The sequence below is a fragment of the Leptopilina boulardi genome, unplaced genomic scaffold (assembly GCF_019393585.1).
Source record: "Leptopilina boulardi isolate dan_hultmark-lab unplaced genomic scaffold, ZJU_Lbou_2.1 LbouV2_214, whole genome shotgun sequence".
Taxonomy (NCBI): domain Eukaryota; kingdom Metazoa; phylum Arthropoda; class Insecta; order Hymenoptera; family Figitidae; genus Leptopilina; species Leptopilina boulardi.
This window is the reverse complement of record NW_026137768.1, coordinates 2,344,142-2,361,812: the sequence shown is the minus strand read 5'-3', so window position 1 is coordinate 2,361,812 and position 17,671 is coordinate 2,344,142. Positions and strand designations below refer to the sequence as shown.

Sequence of the window (17,671 nt, the reverse complement as noted above, 5' to 3'; positions counted from 1 at the left end):
GGAATATTCAAAGCTAATAAATAATTATTTGAATCAATTATGAAAATTATTTCATTCAATACTGCATGTTTTTTGATTTAAATAAGTATTTATTTGCATTAATAAAATATTTTTCTTGAAACAGCTAAAAATTTTCTTGAATCAAATATTCGATTATTTGTCATAAGTAATTGTTTTAATTGAAACTAAACTATTTGCATAAAATGTAAGAATTTTTTGATTCAAATAAATCAAAATTTGAATTGAATAAATAACATATTCATTTACTAATTCTTCCATTTCTAAATTAAATTCTTACTCAAATAAATAAATTAAAAAATATGTAATTTCTACATACTATGATCGCATATTTTCATTTATCAACTAATTCATACAAAGAATTAATGATTAAACGCAAACCTGAGAAATAAATAAATCTAACGCATGGGGGGAATCGAACCTACGACCTACGGATTATGAGTCTAACGCTTTACCAACTACGCTACGCACGCTACGTGAAAACGAATGTTAACTTCTTGATGTTAAGATATTAAATTATATTTTCCAATTAAATGCAATTTATAAAATATAATTAATTATATGCTTCATGATTATTATCATGAATCATCCCAGGTGAATTTTCAAAAAAAGTGTAAATATATTTTTATTAAAAACGCGTTCTGAATCATTGTAAATATTAATTTTTTGTTGATGAAAAAATATTTGACTTTTGGACTTACAGTATTAAATAATATATATAAATAAATGCCCGAGGCGAAATTTAAGCCCTAATTTACAAGGAGTAAAGTAGAGTTAAACAGACCCTCTTTAGCTTCCTCAACTAGTCGCAAATTTCCCTTTCTTCCACGTTTGGATTTAAAGTAGGGTCTAAAAATTGATTAAAATATTGAAAATTTTGAAATTGCTCTAATTCTATTAATTTTTTGAAAACGCTTCAAAATATGTTAATTCCAGTTTTTAAAGGGTAATTAAAGAAATATTGTGTGAAGAAAAAATTCATTTTGCTTTAATCAAAATAATTAAAAGAGTTTTTTTTTGCATTTTTTTGTACTTTTTTAATCGAACTAGACCCTCTTTAGCTTCCTCAACCAGTCGCAGTATTAAATAATTTAGTTGACTTGAATCAGTTAAATAAAGTTATTGTATCAAATACTTTTTATTTGTTTCAATAAAACGAAATATTTGAGTGAAATAAATAAATTAATTGTTTCAAGTAAATCACTATTATCGTTTCAAATAAATATTTAATTGATTGAAATATTTTTTTATTTGTCTTGATAAAATAGTGTATTAGGATTAAATAACGAATTATTTGTATTAAATAATTCAGTTTATTTGAATTAATTACATAAATTTATTGTGTCAAATACTTTTTATTTGTATCAAATAAACGAAATATTTGAGTGAAATAAATGAATGAATAGTTTCAAGTAACTCATTATTTGTATTAAATAAATTCATTTATTCAATTCAATTAATTATTTAATTGAACCAAATACGATGTATTTGGTTCAACTAAATGCGATTCAAATAATTCAAGTTATTTGAATCAAATACATATTTTTTTGATCCAAATAAAAAGTATTTGAACCAATTAAATATTTTTCAAATAATTTGAAGTATTTGGATCAAATAAATATTTTTTCAGTGTAGTAATGTCCTAAACGTCTTTGTGACCAGTCGAGAATCCTTAAAACCTCGCAAGAGTTTTCATAACAGAAGGAGAGGACAAATCAGAACCGAATTTATATATTACAGGTCGACTATTAATCTGATGACTTCGGCAAGTTGGTTTGTTAATACGTGAATTTGATTATTTAAAGAAAATGAAGTGAATATCATAAGAAAAAATTTTTTATAATTCGTAACATTTTACAGCCATTATGGCTGGATTCCCACCTTGATGTCGTTTATTTACAAAATTTATTATAATTATTATTTTTAAGCTACAAAATGCCGCGTTACAGTAGATAGTGTCTTTCTTAAAAAATTGTCCAATACTGTTACATCTCAAAAGTAGAGAAATAACTAATCAAACAAAATTTATATTTATTTCGTCCACTGCGGGGGTTCAATGATACTTCCTGTTTCATTTACAGAGCAGAAAGCTCTGAGCTAAGGGTACAGGTAAGAAAGAAAAATATATAATTGAAATATAGTTATAAGTTTATAAATTTATTTAATGTAAATATTCATAGATATTGACAATATAAAAATTGATCTTTAAAAGAGAGAATCCTTTGAATCAACCAATCTTTAAATGTAGGAAGTGAGAATTCCACTGAAACAAGCAATGTAAAGGTTAACTACAATTTAAAGGAAATAGGGAAGATTTAGATAAAATAGTGTGTACAACTTACCTTTGAAAATGACAATTAAGTTGTATAAAGGACCACTACTGGTATACTTGAAGTTGTGGGCAGATACGGTTGGTGGCTAGTTCTATTTCAAATCAGGCAGATTCTTTACTTCTGGTCACAAATTACCGTTGCAATGAAATATGTTGTTTTTCAGCAGAAATTAAGAGATACGTGTTTTCCCGATTTGGAAAAAAAAGTTATATTCAGTATTTGAATTTGACTATCATTTTTTCAATGATATTCCATTTTTTTCTTAAAATCTATGTAACTTTTGACCTAATTAAGCAAATTAGATGTTTTTTGTGAATTCTACTGTGTTTTTTGCACTCTTCAACAGCATCGAAACTTTACTAAATATTTATTAAAGGTCTACGTGCAAACTATCAGATATTTAGTTGCAATATTTATTCAATCTTAACAAAACATTGTAACTAAAACTTCCGTAGTTTGGACTTAAACCTTTTATAAATGTTCAGCAAAGTTTCGGTGCTGTGTGGGCTCTTTTAAAATCCACAAGAATTTTTAAAAAATATTCAAAAGTAACAAAATGGCAATGTTTTTAAAAAAATTACAAATATTTTCTCAAAAACTCCACCTTTATATTTTTTGCTGATTTTTTTCAACATCTTAGTAGGAATATATCCTGTGAAAAAACAGATAACGAAATTTATTCAAAAAAAATTTTCAATGGTTTACTTATATTAAAAAAAATAATTTTTAAACAAAATTAATTTTCTTTATCAGAATTTACAATAAACCATTCGTATTTAGCGGTTCTGGTCATGTAAACTGATTTATTACCTTGATCATCAATTTCTAGCATCCATATATTTTAAAAAAGTTCAAAAATAGTACATTAGAATTCACAAAGAACATCTAATTTGTTTAATTAGGTCAAAAGTTACATAGATTTTAAGAACAAAAATGGAATATTATTGAAAAAATGTCGGTAATGTTCAAACACTAATAACTTCAATGGGAAATTTTTTTTTCCAAATCGAGAAAATACGTATCTCTTAACTTTTGATAAAAACCAACATATTTCATTGCAACAGCATTTTGTGACTAGAAGTGCAGAATCTGCCTGATTTGAAATGGAACTCCCTGGTACCAGGTGTAGATTATGACCATACAAGAAAGTTGTCGGGTCTCAGTGATGTACTCAGATCTAGAGTCTAATTAACCGTGACGAAATACAAATTAGAAGAAAATAATTCTACCAGAAAAGGAATAAAGATGTTCCCCAAGGATTGCAGTAAAGTAGAGTTGAATCCTCGAGAACTTGAATGATTTTCTTCCAAACTGTTAATGGAGAACTTCTTCTTTTATGTAGTAATAGAAATTCTTCTAAGTCCAAACGAATATAAATTTGGGCAGAGTAACAGTACTTGGAAACTTAGAAAATTCGTATGTGATGATGATCCCCTGGTTCCAAAATTTGAACTGCCTTGACATATGTGGTCCTTTTTATACAGGATTTTCACAAAAGGGGAAGAAAAATTCTCAGGTGTGGATTCCATCTGATTTTGTATTTTTTGGAAATGCAAAATTTTTTTGGGAAAGTCAATCTATTGTCGCAAATGTATTATTGATTATAAAATAATGATAAAAAGGTTGATGACTGACCAGTTTCTAAATTGTTCTAAAGTTCGAATTACGATTATGGCAAGATTTTCTGTTCAGTAACTTGACAAAAATACTGATCAAAAAATTTGTCCTGTTATACTAGCCAGTTTATAGAGCAAATTTTTAATTACAATTTCGTCCAGGTTTTCTAGCTAGTGATTTGACAGAATTAGACTTAACTGATTAGAAAGTGTTGCCCAGTTAAACTGATCAGTCACTTATCAGTGACTTGACAGATTATCTTGTCAAGTAGAACTCTCTCCTAACTCTAAAGATACTAAACAGGGTCCACCGAATAATATTTCTACCTGGTTAGTCATTATTTTGAAAAAATGTGAACAATTTCTATACAATAAATATTGTCAAGTTTCTTTCATAAAAAATAATTTTTCGACAAAAGAAAACTATGTCAATACTTACAGATTGTTACTGGTGCGTTAATATTGGAAAAAAATCAATTTCCCAACCTACCTGACTTGTCAACCCACTCGACTTTTCCTTAATGCTGTCAGAATCAAATTTCTTTTTCCAAAAACAGAATTGCATTATTATTTATAACTATCTAACAATAAGCTTAAGTATTGTGAGGATCAAGCTTTTATAAAGAACTTTCAAAAATAAAATAAGATGTTTACCTGATACAACACTTTTTTTAAAATAGTAGTGATTGTTATTTATTAATAATTATTAAATAAATAAATTTTAACAATTAGGTTAATTATTATATTATCATTTGTAAATTAAGTAAATATTGTTTTTTAAACTTTTATAACACTAGAAAAATTTAATAATTTCTTTAGAATTCTAAATAAATATAATTGGTTGGAGTTTAATAATTCTATTATTTTTTGGTCAACTTTTAAATATTTTGAGAGTTTTTAGAGATTTATCGCATTTAAAAGGTTGTTCTAGTAACTATAGCATAATTCAAGGAGCACAAGAAGTTTGATTTTTCAGTGAACAATATAGACGTATTCGGAAAAGTGTTTTTTCTAGGGGGGGAATTTTTTTTGTGTTCAGTCAATTCGTATAGAGTTGCATTTAAATTCTATGTTTATGAACTAGAAGAAATGAAATTGGTAAATCTTATATTGATTTTTAGATTTGTAACACGATTTTAGAAACGAGATAGATTTTTGGGAATTGAACATGTAAAGTAAACTGAAATTAAATAAGGAAAAGGAAAATTGTAGTAAAATATTTTACAATTCCAATAACAAGTTAATAGAAACACTTTTATTTGTGCCCTCATTGATAAGTAATTTCTAAAAACTATTCACAATCCTAACTTTAAAAAAACAATTGTATATTTTAAAATTTTACATTTTTTTATACTAACATATTTCAGCAACAGGTTTTGAAAAATTAATAATTCAAAATTCCTTTGCTGTAAATCAATGGTGATTTTTTGTAATAGTCAATAAATATCCGTTCTTTTGAATGAAATTAATAGTGAGAAAAAAATTATTAATTTTTTAATAACAATTTTATAAACAATAGTAGTATGAATTTATCACTCGGTGGTATTTTATATAGTGTATGAAGATATCGATCACTCCGAGTATAATTTTATAAACAATTTACATTATTTGTAATTTCAAGAGCAATATATTTATTATAAAAGTAATTTGAGTGACTTTAACTTAAATTTTATTTAATTAATTGGAAACAATTAGATGATCAGATATAGTTATAATTTATTAAAAAAATATGAATTAGGTATCTAAATACATAATAGAATGATTATAATATACTATATACGTAATGAATCGAACGTTATAGTTATGAATACAATAGAATAATATATGATTAATAATTAAGTTTTATTATTTTTATAATAAAATCAATAGTATTTTATTGAGTTTTAAAATTAAATTTCCTTAACGATTGACTATAAGAACATTTCTCCTTTTTTATTTAATGAAATTCTGTAAATTTTATTGAAAATTCTATTCTATAGATACTCAATGACAAAGTTCTAGATAATTCAACATTAAAATTTCATTCATTTTATGAGATTAAGAATAGATAAGGTAAAAAATTTTTTCAATTTGTATAAAAAATTTCGAGGATATAGAAATATTCACAAGAGTTTTTTAATATCTATTTTAATTATATTTATTTATTTAATTATTATGTTATTTCAATTTAAACTATAAACAGTTTTTACTTTTTGTAGAAGATCAAAGAGCAATTTCAATTGATTTTTATTTATTTATAATGTGTAGTGAATTAGTTATGTAAACTGATGAATAAGTACCCACAGTGGTGAATGGTATTGTCTATTGTTGGAGCGAGCATTGAAGCTTCAAGATTACAATTGCAGATCTTTCTATGACTTGAGAATAGACTTCTTGTAAGATACTTGCTGGTCAATGCTATTGTTGACGCGAAAAGACTAACGATTGCACAGTTTCATAAGACGTATTCTTAACTCTGACTTTTATGGTATGGAATCACAATTTTTTAACTGGGGCACCTGAAACTGTCTTTTCAAATTTAAAATAATTTTATACATAATTTATTGTAGTCAGATGGTATAAAAACATTTATGAAATGCTTTTAGAAAATTGTAATTTTTAATCAGTTATAAGCAAATAAATTTTTAAGAATCCTTTTACTAATTCCAGTATTTCTCTGCTGAGGCATTCTATTTCAAACCGTGTACCACATGCGAAAGACAATCGCGTTCTTATTGAAAATCCCTTTACAAGACTTTGTACAAGAAAATGTACATGTTCAGTAGCTGAACTTGTACCTGTTCTGGTGAGAGCATGTACAAAATCTTGTACAATTTCGGCACCAGAATTTGGAACAAGTTCTTGTACGAGAACTAGTACAAGATCTTGCACAAGATCGTGTACAAGAAAATATATTTAATATTTGTATACATGAAAATGTACATGTTCTTGTACATATTCTTGTACAGGTTCATTTTATTAAAACGATTTTTGTACAAGAACATGAACGGTTTCATGTGCAAGTACTTGTACATGAACCTGCACAAAAATAAGTTCAAGAACATGTACATTTTTCATAAGTTTTAGTTTCATCCAGATGTATATATAATTTGTTGAAAAACAGGATTATACTGGATCAAAAAATGATCAAAAAATTTAAATTGGTCAATAAAAAGTGTTTTCAACATTATGGAGGTTAGAATCCACAAATTCATGACAATTGTATTTTTTGTTTCAACAGATGTTTTATATACTATAACGAAATTATTAAAAATTAATTAATATTATTAATCAATAACCCCTTTTAATTGTTACAAAAGAAACCCAACATGATAATTGTCAGACGCCAGCCAATTTTTAGATGGAATTGGCAAACCAGAGAAAACACCAAAATAACCCCAAAACTCAAATCAATCAAATGAAATCTCAGAGGAGATTCTGTTGAAAACGAAAGTCGCAAAAAGGGACACGACCCTTGAGACACGACACAACCAAAATTGGACTTACCCACGACGATCAAATATCAGCACCAGCTTCCTCTCGGCAGGTCCTCGTGGTCGATGAGACTCGCCGGTGTCGAGAAAAAGGGCTGATAAATAAAACACTAATTAACACTTCTTTTCTATTTTATTTGAGTCGAACTCAGCTTCGACTCCCTCTCAACATACTACAATTTTTCTCTGAAAACACACAATAGTACTCGAAAACTCAAACGTGGACACACTACAGTACCCCTGTACTCGCTATCGCGTCCATTGACAAAATCTATTGATTCTCTTGTCTCGATTCCTCTTGCCACCTCCTGGACTCCTGCGTTGTCTCTGCTCCAAATCCCCAAAACGCGCGAAACCCAACCCCAGTCAAATTTACCTTGTGATGAATTTACTTCGTCACAAACACCCCTCCCCTAGGCCGTTACTACTCCCAGCAGTAACGCATAACCACAACACCAAAACTCAAGTCGAAAAATTGTCCGTCCCTTGTCGACTACATGGAGGACTACATTTTGTCCAAGGTCCTTGAAGCTTTTGTTGTTGATCTCGTTCCCTTTGTCTCATATTACCCTTGTCGAAATTCCTCCTCGAATCTAAAATTATATTACCATTAGTAAAAATTAATGAGGTCGTGGGGGAAGATATCGTTTAAGGTCTGAGACATGAATTTTAGGGATACGACGACTTTCATTGTCGCATAAGACAAAAACCGTCGGCGATAATTTCTCCACAATCTCGAAAGGGCCTTCATATTTCGGTGCGAGTTTTGTCGCGAAATTCCGTGTACCACTCGACAATTTGTGTGATTTACGGAGTACTAAATCACCCACATTAAACAACCCCTCACGTCGATTACGGTTATAGTACTCGGTCTGTCGATCACGTTCTTTGTCGATAAATTTCGCTACCAAGTCTCGCAACGCATCCAACCTCTTCACCCTGTCTACCCAATCTTCTGGCACAATTCTCCTAACCTGATCTCGTGGTTCTACCTCCCGTCGCAAACTTTTAACCGGTCGAGGATGTCTTCCGTAATTCAAAAATGCGGGAGACGTTTTAGTCGCCACCTGTGTCGCAGTGTTCATAGCATGGCGAAACTCGTGAACATGAAGATCCCAGTCGCGATGATCATTCCCTATGAAAGTCGCAATCATGGTCTTCAATGTGCGGTTACTCCTCTCCACAGGATTAGCTTGCGGGTGGTAGGGTGGTGTGGTGATGTGTTTGACACCATATTCCTGAAGCGTTTCCTTGAGGAACTTGTTATCGAACTCCTTCCCATTGTCTGTTAATAAAAAGTCAGGGGTTTCCCAGCGAAAGAGGACCAATTCTTCAAATGCTTTGGCCACCGACTTTCCATCAGCTGATCGCAATGGTTTCACCTCAACCCACCTCGAGAAAAGATCTTGGAACACGACAAGATATTTACACCTACTCTTGCTTGGTGGAAACTCCATCGTGTCCGCTGCCACTACAGCCCAAGGTCGCTCAACTATCCTCTGTCCCATTAGTCCTGCCGGTCCTGCTTGTGATGCCTTGTGAAGCTGGCACTGGGGACATCGAGTGACATACTGGTGGACATCATTCCAGATTCCTTGCCAGTAATATTCTCTCGCCACTCGATTGTACGTTTTCTCTACCCCCAAATGACCTGCCGACGCCAATCCATGGGCGTCGTGGAGAACTCTCTCTCTGTACTCCTCAGGTACCACCAGTTTCCAACCATCCTCGTCGCCAACAATCGGAAGGAGTAACGGGTCACTCCTATGTCGATAAAGATGATCGTTCTCAATTTTCCATCCAGGAAAACGCTCCGGGAATTGTCGAACCAAATCTCGTCGCTTAAGGTACCATTGATCCATAATGGTATCAAAGGCATCGATCATCTCTTCGTCATCCTCACTCATCCTGGACAATGCATCTGGGACTTGGTTCAATGCACCTCTCCTGTGAATGATTTCAAAGTCCCACACCTGCATTTCCAGGGCCCATCTCGCTAGTCGACCACTCGGGTCTTTCAAGTTTCTGAGCCACTTTAGGGCACTGTGATCTGTGATCACCTTAAACTTGTATCCCTCGATATACGGTCGCAACTTCTTAATCGCCCACAACAACGCTAAACACTCCTTCTCCGTGACGCTATAATTCCGTTCTGCCCCTGTCAGAACACGGCTGATATACATCACCGGATGCTCACCGTCGTCAAACTCCTGAGTCAACACAGCTCCAATAGCAAAATTACTCGCATCGCATTGGATGGTGAATGTCTTACTAAAGTCAGGACGGGCCAACACTGGCGCTGTCGTAAGTTTGTCCTTCAACTTGTCGAAAGCCTCTTGTTGCTCCTCGCCCCATTCCCAGTCTCGACTCTTCTTGAGCAATTTAAGAAGAGGTATCTTGATTTCGCTATCGTTTTGGATAAATCTCGAATACCACCCCACCATGCCCAAAAATCTTCGGAGTTGTTTGACGTTCTTTGGTGCTGGATAGTTTCTCACTGGCTCGGTTTTTTCGGGGTCTGGTCGCAATCCTTCATTGTCGAGAAGATACCCCAAGTAGGTAACCCTAGAGCACCCAAACTCACATTTCTCTGGGTTAACCACAAATCCCGCGTCTGCCAACTTCTTCAAAACTATCTCTAGCCATTTCACGTGTTCGTCGAAAGTATCTGTCACAATTATTATATCGTCGAGATAACCAAACACGTGAGGTTCAAATTCCGGTCCGAAAAGAGCATCAATTACTCGTTGAAAAGTCATCGGCGCGTTAGTCAAGCCGAATGGCATTCGTCGATATTGCCACAGTCCTGAGCCGGGGATGGCAAAGGCCGTGTACTTTCTGCTCTCTTCTGCCATTGGAATTTGGTGATATGCCAGTTTCAAATCGATCTTCGACAAGTATCGCGCCTTCCTCAACTTGTCGAGTATGGAGTCTATCGTCGGAATTAAATAGGCGTCCTTGACGGTAACCTTGTTGACATCCCTATAGTCCATACACATTCGAAAATCTCCATTCCCTTTTCTGGCAATCACCGGTGCACTCCTCCAGTCGCTACTTGATGGTTCGATCACGCCTTGCCCATGTAGTTGAATCATGTGTCCTTGAGCCCACGTGATCATAATAGGTGACATGCGTCTCTGTCGATGCTGTACTGGTGTCTCGTCTGTAACCCTTATATGATGTTCTGTCAGATTTGTCACCCCCAGTACGTCAGATTCTGGAAGAACCAATCGGTTCACCATTTCTTGAATGATCTCTCTTTGTTTGTCCGTCAACGCAGAGATTCCAGCGCATTCAGCGTAGATCGACTCATCACTCTCAATCCCATCCTTGACGCCAAAAACATGCCAGTCGCCATTGAAAACTCTCCACAACCCCAGTCCCAATTGTACCTCCATATTCCAGGCTTTACAGAAATCCACACCCAAAATTATGTCTTGTACTACTGAACTAAGGACCTTGACGCTAAACGGTTGAGAATGGCCATCCACCTCGATGTTCAACTTCAACAATCCAGCTGTCTCAGTTACTCCTCCAATGGCACTTCTTATCGATGTATTGCAAGGCTGGATGCGGCTCTTATAAGGCTCAGCTACTCTGTCGCTAATCACCGAGATCATCGCTCCAGGGTCGAAAAGTGCCTCATAAGATTTGTCGCCAATGGTCATTCGAAAGAAATAACGATTTTCCATACGACTGCCGTCTACATCCTTGTCGAATAAGGGTTCTGGGTCAGCTGTGCCCGTCACAGCCTCTCCCCTCCCCTGGACTATTGGTACTGGCTTCTTTTCAGTATCTTTAGTCCCACCTGTCACTAACACGTTTTTGAGTGAATCCTCTCCACTCATTTGGCTTTTTGGTACCCGTGTCACAAATTTAAATGAATTCTCTTCATTTAATTCGTCAGTACCAACTCTCTCATCACTACGTTTGAGTGGCCTCTTTCCACTCTGTTGCCCACTACAGGATGCACCCTCGTTGATGGGGAAAAAATTTAACCCTCTTGGTTTACTCTTATTTTCCCTTGAACCTTCTCCAACCCTGGTCGCTACCCCGTCGTTAAGAATCGGTTTTAATGATTCTTCAGTGGGTTGGAGTGGGGTACAGACCCGCTCTGTGCCCCCCATTGTCCGTTTCCCAAAGCGGCCCTCACTTGGACGCAATTCGGACAATTAAGGAAATTCACGCCAGGTGATCGACAAACAAGGCATGACTCTACCTGGACTCTAGCTGGACACTGTGCCGCGAAATGACCACGCTGTTGACAAACAAAGCATGTCCTCATGGGGCATTCCGAAACTTTGTGTCCGACCATTTGACATGTAAAACATGCCCCCACAAATGGCTTCGACCCGCCCGTCGCAATTTGTGTTGTATGTCCGGTATTTCCAACTCCTTGTTTTGGTGGAAATTGGCGCTTGCCTTTCCCAGCGGTCACTGTCGCAAAAGTAGGGTTAGAAGCCCGTATCAGAGTCGCGGATGGCTGAGGACTTGATTGCTTAATTGCATTCACCTCTATAGTCCCCTTCTCAGAATCAGTCTTCTTTGTCTTCTTCGACTTTTTCCCCTTACCCTTCTTGTCGACCACCTTCTCTACCTCGCTACCCGTCGCTGACTCGTCTTCTAAAGCCGCTATCTTCTTGGTCTCTTTAGAGGAAGATGGCTTTTTCTCATCCTTCTTCGCACCCTTATAAGCCGCGGCGGGAAAACGCATTTTCTCTTTGGGGGGAGGGGGAACGTATCTGTCGTCGAGATCTTGAACCTTTTCGAACTGTCGCAAATTTCTCTCTAATTTCGAGAGTGATTCTAACCCCGATGAATCAACTTGTTTACGATAAGTGGGGGTAAGTCCCTTATACGCGATTTTAACCTGTTCCCTGGTCGACAATGGTTTCCTAAGGTGCCCCCATTATCAGTCGCAAACTGGTTATGTAAGAGGATATTTTCTCCCCTTTCGCTTGGGTCCTACTCCTCATTTCGTCTACCACTTCGTCGTCATCAATGGTCGTTAAATACTCTCGTCGAAAAGCTTTTTTGAATGACCTCCACGAACTGATTTCTTTACGAATCGTGCGGAACCACCTACTCGCATTACCCTTAAAAATGCTGGGGAGTGTTTGGAGGAGATCTTCGTCGCTTATCATGGCGCAATCTCGGCAGTCTTCTATTCTCTCCAGGAATTCTTCGGGATCTTCTCGCTCTTCACCCGAGAACTTGATATCCCAATCTTTTAGAGTCCTATTGATTTGAGTTAATCGAGAAGCTACACGATAGTCTCTTCGCCTCTGAGTCCTGTCGCTAACGTCAGTCTCGTTGTCAGTCGAAGAATTGTCGAAAAGTGTCCTCCTAGCATCAACCCGTGGTGTATTTTGGGGGGTATGCCTTCGGCTGGATTCCCTACGTTCTTGACGACTCCCTCCCCTAGTCGAGAATCTGTCGCTAACTTCTGATCTCACACTTCTATTGTCGCTACCTAACTCGCTGGGTTCGCTCTTTACGCCTGAACGCCTTTCTCTCTTTATGTATGTGCGCCTACTGTCACATACTTCCCCACTCCTAATCCTGTTTTCGCCTACTGTCCGGGGGGTTGGGTTAGGGATGGTGTTGGGACTCTCTCCTCCTGATTGGTCCTGATTAACAGAAGTTATTTCATCCCCTTCCCCAGTCGCAAATTCTACTGGATTTTGAGATGGCCGGTGGAAATTGCTATTATCCCCCACATTCTGACCCATTCTAGCCATTAAATGGTTATTAATACGGATCAGCTGTTGTAGTTCTGGACTCAGGGTAAACTTGGCTACAGACTGTCGCAAGCTAATCACCCCGGGCGACATCGTCGCTGAAACCCTCATTGACGGGGCAGAATTCACGGTGGTCGTTGGCGCAGAGTTCATAGAATGAACGGCTGACATTCGTGGTGGAGAATTCGTGGGGATCGACGCTGTGGACATCACCGGTGGTGATTGTGGAAGGGGCGGTGGAGGGGTTGGAAAGTCATCGGTATTCGGACTTGGTCTGCTGTGCGATGATTCACTTCCCCCCCTTTTTCTAATGGCTCCTTGACTTTGTCGGTCTCCTAAATATCCCAAGTCACGAATCGACCGTGAATTTTTCTCCTCGTCGCTACTCGGATAAAACTCGCCTCCTCTTTTAAGATTTACGTTGGGCAATAAACTCTCTTCCGTGAATGCCTCAAACTGAAAAACTTTGACTGAGTTCCCCTTATCGTACTCGTCGCAAAAGGGCACGTCAGTTTCTGGGGGGAGCGCGAGTTTCAATTCTGCCCGAAACAATCGTTCTCGCAAAACTTGTAACGAGCCACTAATGCATAGTTGATTAGTCAACAGGCTCGTTACCACTTGTCCTACCGGCATTCCTAAAATCACTTGCCACAATTCCTTCGCCTGTGGAATTGTTAACAAGAGACGCATCCTTTCTTTGTAGAAATGCATTCGTTCAATTGCCTCTGCCATCTTGAACGCTCGAAAAATTTAATTGTCAAAAAACACAATAAAAAAAAATTTTTTCTTTTTTTTTTTTTTTTTTTTTTAAAGGGGGCCTGTTCCCTACTAGATGCGGCACTGGTCAATAAAAAGAAATTCCGTTAAATAATCGAGTCGCCACAAAGAAAATTTTTCTCCCTTAAAAATTTTCACGCAAAATTGTAAATTAATTTTTTGAAGGGCCCGTCGATCCGTTGACACGGCCCTGGTCAATAATTTTTATACACTTGCTTGACTAGTCGCAAAGGAAAATTTTACTCCCTAAAATTTTTCAGTTATTTTGGAATTCTAGAAATAGGGGTGCCAATTTTATAGGTACGGCCCTGACAATTAAATTCAAGTTAACACAACTTGACTTTTCACAAAAATAAATTGTCGCAAAAATTAACCTGTCGCAAAAATTAAATTTAATAAAATTTATAATTTTTGGGGCCCGCTAACTATTAATCACGGCACTGGTCACTCGTAAAAATTTACTTTTATAACCGGGTCGTCATTAAGAGAATTTTTCCCATTAAAAATTCTCACGTAAAATGTCAATTAAATTTTGATAGGGCCCGTCGGTCCGTTGACACGGCCCTGGTAAACAAAAAGAAAATTCAACAATTACTTGACTTGTCGTTAAGGAAATTTTACCCACTAAAATTTCCAATTATAATTAAAGAAATTTTTTTAAGATGACCGTCGCGATAATAATACGGTCCTGGATTAATTTTTGTTTATTTAACAATTCTCTTTTTTAAAAGTCACACTAATCGACACTCAAATTTATTCCACACGTTTCATTTAAAATTCTCAATTTCTCCACTCATTGAAAATTTTACAAGTCGCAAGATTCCCTACTGCGCAAGTCACAAGTGTTTGAAATTTCTATCTTCTTCCAAGTCAAGAAGCATGGGTCTCAAATTCAAACACCGAGATATCACGTAATACGCATGCGCGACGAATCACATGGTATGGTACAATTAATACGGCGGCCACGTGGGAAGCAATTATTAATAATAAATAATTTTTTCAAAATTTAATCACGCACAAAAATCCAGAAAAATTCACTGATTCCGAGAAAAATCGATTCGTCAAAATCGGTCGAGAAATGTCTCTGAAATTAATTCTTGAAAATTTCTACACGTGACTATGGCGGACGCTATGCATATTAAATTTACCTGGGAACACTCGCGAAATTGTCTCACTTTATTCGCCCGAACACAACTCCTCAACCATGTCGCGAATTATAAATTTCAGGACAGGAACAATAAAATTCATTACATGAAAAATTACAATCAGCAACAAAATATTTTCTGTCGAAAATATCAGGTCGAGAAAGTCACAAAAATCAAGTCACAAAAATTTTGTCGTGTCTCAAAGTTTCTCAACGAGGCCCCACGTTGGGCGCCAATTTTTATAACGAAATTATTAAAAATTAATTAATATTATTAATCAATAACCCCTTTTAATTGTTACAAAAGAAACCCAACATGATAATTGTCAGACGCCAGCCAATTTTTAGATGGAATTGGCAAACCAGAGAAAACACCAAAATAACCCCAAAACTCAAATCAATCAAATGAAATCTCAGAGGAGATTCTGTTGAAAACGAAAGTCGCAAAAAGGGACACGACCCTTGAGACACGACACAACCAAAATTGGACTTACCCACGACGATCAAATATCAGCACCAGCTTCCTCTCGGCAGGTCCTCGTGGTCGATGAGACTCGCCGGTGTCGAGAAAAAGGGCTGATAAATAAAACACTAATTAACACTTCTTTTCTATTTTATTTGAGTCGAACTCAGCTTCGACTCCCTCTCAACACACTACAATTTTTCTCTGAAAACACACAATAGTACTCGAAAACTCAAACGTGGACACACTACAGTACCCCTGTACTCGCTATCGCGTCCATTGACAAAATCTATTGATTCTCTTGTCTCGATCCCTTCGTCTACGCCTCGTTCCATGAGTGGCCGCCGCGATGGCGCCACCTCCTGGACTCCTGCGTTGTCTCTGCTCCAAATCCCCAAAACGCGCGAAACCCAACCCCAGTCAAATTTACCTTGTGATGAATTTACTTCGTCACAATACACTGAAGAGGACACCAACGTTTGGTGTCGAAACGTCTGTAATTTTTTTGTGATTTATTATTAATAAAATAAATCATTTTTTGATCCAGTATAATCCTGTTTTTCAACAAATCATGTACATTTTGTTGTATACAAATATTAAATATATTTACTTGTACAAGATCTTGTGCAAGGCATTGTACAAGTTCTCGTATAAGAACTTGTTCCAAAATCTGGTGCCGAAATTGTATAAGATCTTGTACATGTTCTCACCAGAACAGGTACAAGTTCATCTGCTGAACAAGTACATTTTCTTGTCCAGAGATTTTCAATAGGGGTGTAGAGCACTTTACATATATAATTTATTTTATTAAAAAAACTTTAAATATAAAATGTAAATAATGCTTTAATAGAGAATTTCTCAAGCTTTCAGATAGTAATAAGATTTTTGTTTAAAAAATAATTATTTCTTACTTTTATTTGTATTTAAATACTTTAAGTACTGATATCTCAAAACATGTCATCTTCAATTTTGTTGAAAATTGTCTAAAAAAAAAGCTTGGATTCTCTAGTTTTTTTCCATCCAATGATTATAATGGACTTTTCAGTGAACTCAGAGCAAAAAATTCAAATATAAAATCGTTTTTTACTCAATTTGACATAGGACTTAAAGGTTTTAAATACAAATTAAACCAAGAAATAATTTTTTCTAAAAAAGCTTATTACCATCTGAAAGCTTGAAAAACTCTCTATTTATGAGACTTAACCTATCTAATGCCGTGCCTAAGTTGTGTGACATGTTAACCAAAAAGCCTGAAAAAGAAGAAAAATCTCTTTTAATTCACTTGTTAGAAAATTTATCTGAATTTTTTAAGCCTAAGGGAAAGAACTCCAAACTCAAAAATATTCTGGAAATGAATGTTGATGTAAGTTAAAACAAATTTTCTGATTTCATAACATATGAAATGTATGTAACATCTTTTTTTCATTATTTACGTTACAGGGTGTCCAGAGGTCAAGGAAGTTAGGGGAAAGTCAGGGATTTTTTTAAATATATTTAAAAGACAAAACTTTTTATTAATTTTTTTTAATTAAAAATTCCATTCCACATTTTAATTGATTACAAATTACATTTTTCCAAGTTGTAATAAATTAAAAATTAAATTATTTCTCATTACAATTAATTAAAAATTTCATTTTTCGAAGTTTTAATCAATTAAAAGTTCTATTTTAAACTTTAATCATGCAATAGTTTTGAATAATTTTTGATAATTTATTTTTGAGTTAAACTTATTTTTATGAATTTAAATGATATAAATTTAAAAATTTTAATCAAGTAATTTTTTTGATTAATTAATATTGAGATTTATTGAATGAATTTGATGTTGACCACAATTAGAAGAATTGATGTGTTTCATTATTAAAAATTTAATGTTTTTTTAAAATCTAATCTTTAGTGATTAAAAATGTCTTTGATAATCAAATTTTAAATTTCAATAGTTCAACAAAGAAGGAATAGAAAAGTCAGAGGCTAATTAGGAAAATGTCAGGGATTTTTTCCTTAAGTCTTGCTGGACACCCTTACGTTATTTGCTTGAATTATTTCATTCAAATTCAAATTATTTGTTATAAGTTGCATTTATAATTCGAAATTTATTAAGTTATATTC

At 34.9% G+C, this 17,671-nt stretch overlaps 1 protein-coding gene and 1 long non-coding RNA gene across 6 annotated transcripts in view; one reads left to right on the top strand and one right to left on the bottom strand.

Moving 5' to 3' along the window:
* Window positions 1–17,671, top strand: part of LOC127279045 (lachesin-like) — a 276,980-nt gene that overhangs the window by 39,941 nt on the left and 219,368 nt on the right. The gene's annotated exons all lie outside the window — the stretch shown is intronic.
* Window positions 7,555–16,000, bottom strand: LOC127279046 (uncharacterized). The gene is made up of 2 exons (XR_007842586.1): window positions 15,597–16,000; window positions 7,555–8,033 (listed from the first exon to the last, which is right to left on the bottom strand). It is a non-coding gene; the product is annotated as an uncharacterized LOC127279046 (long non-coding RNA).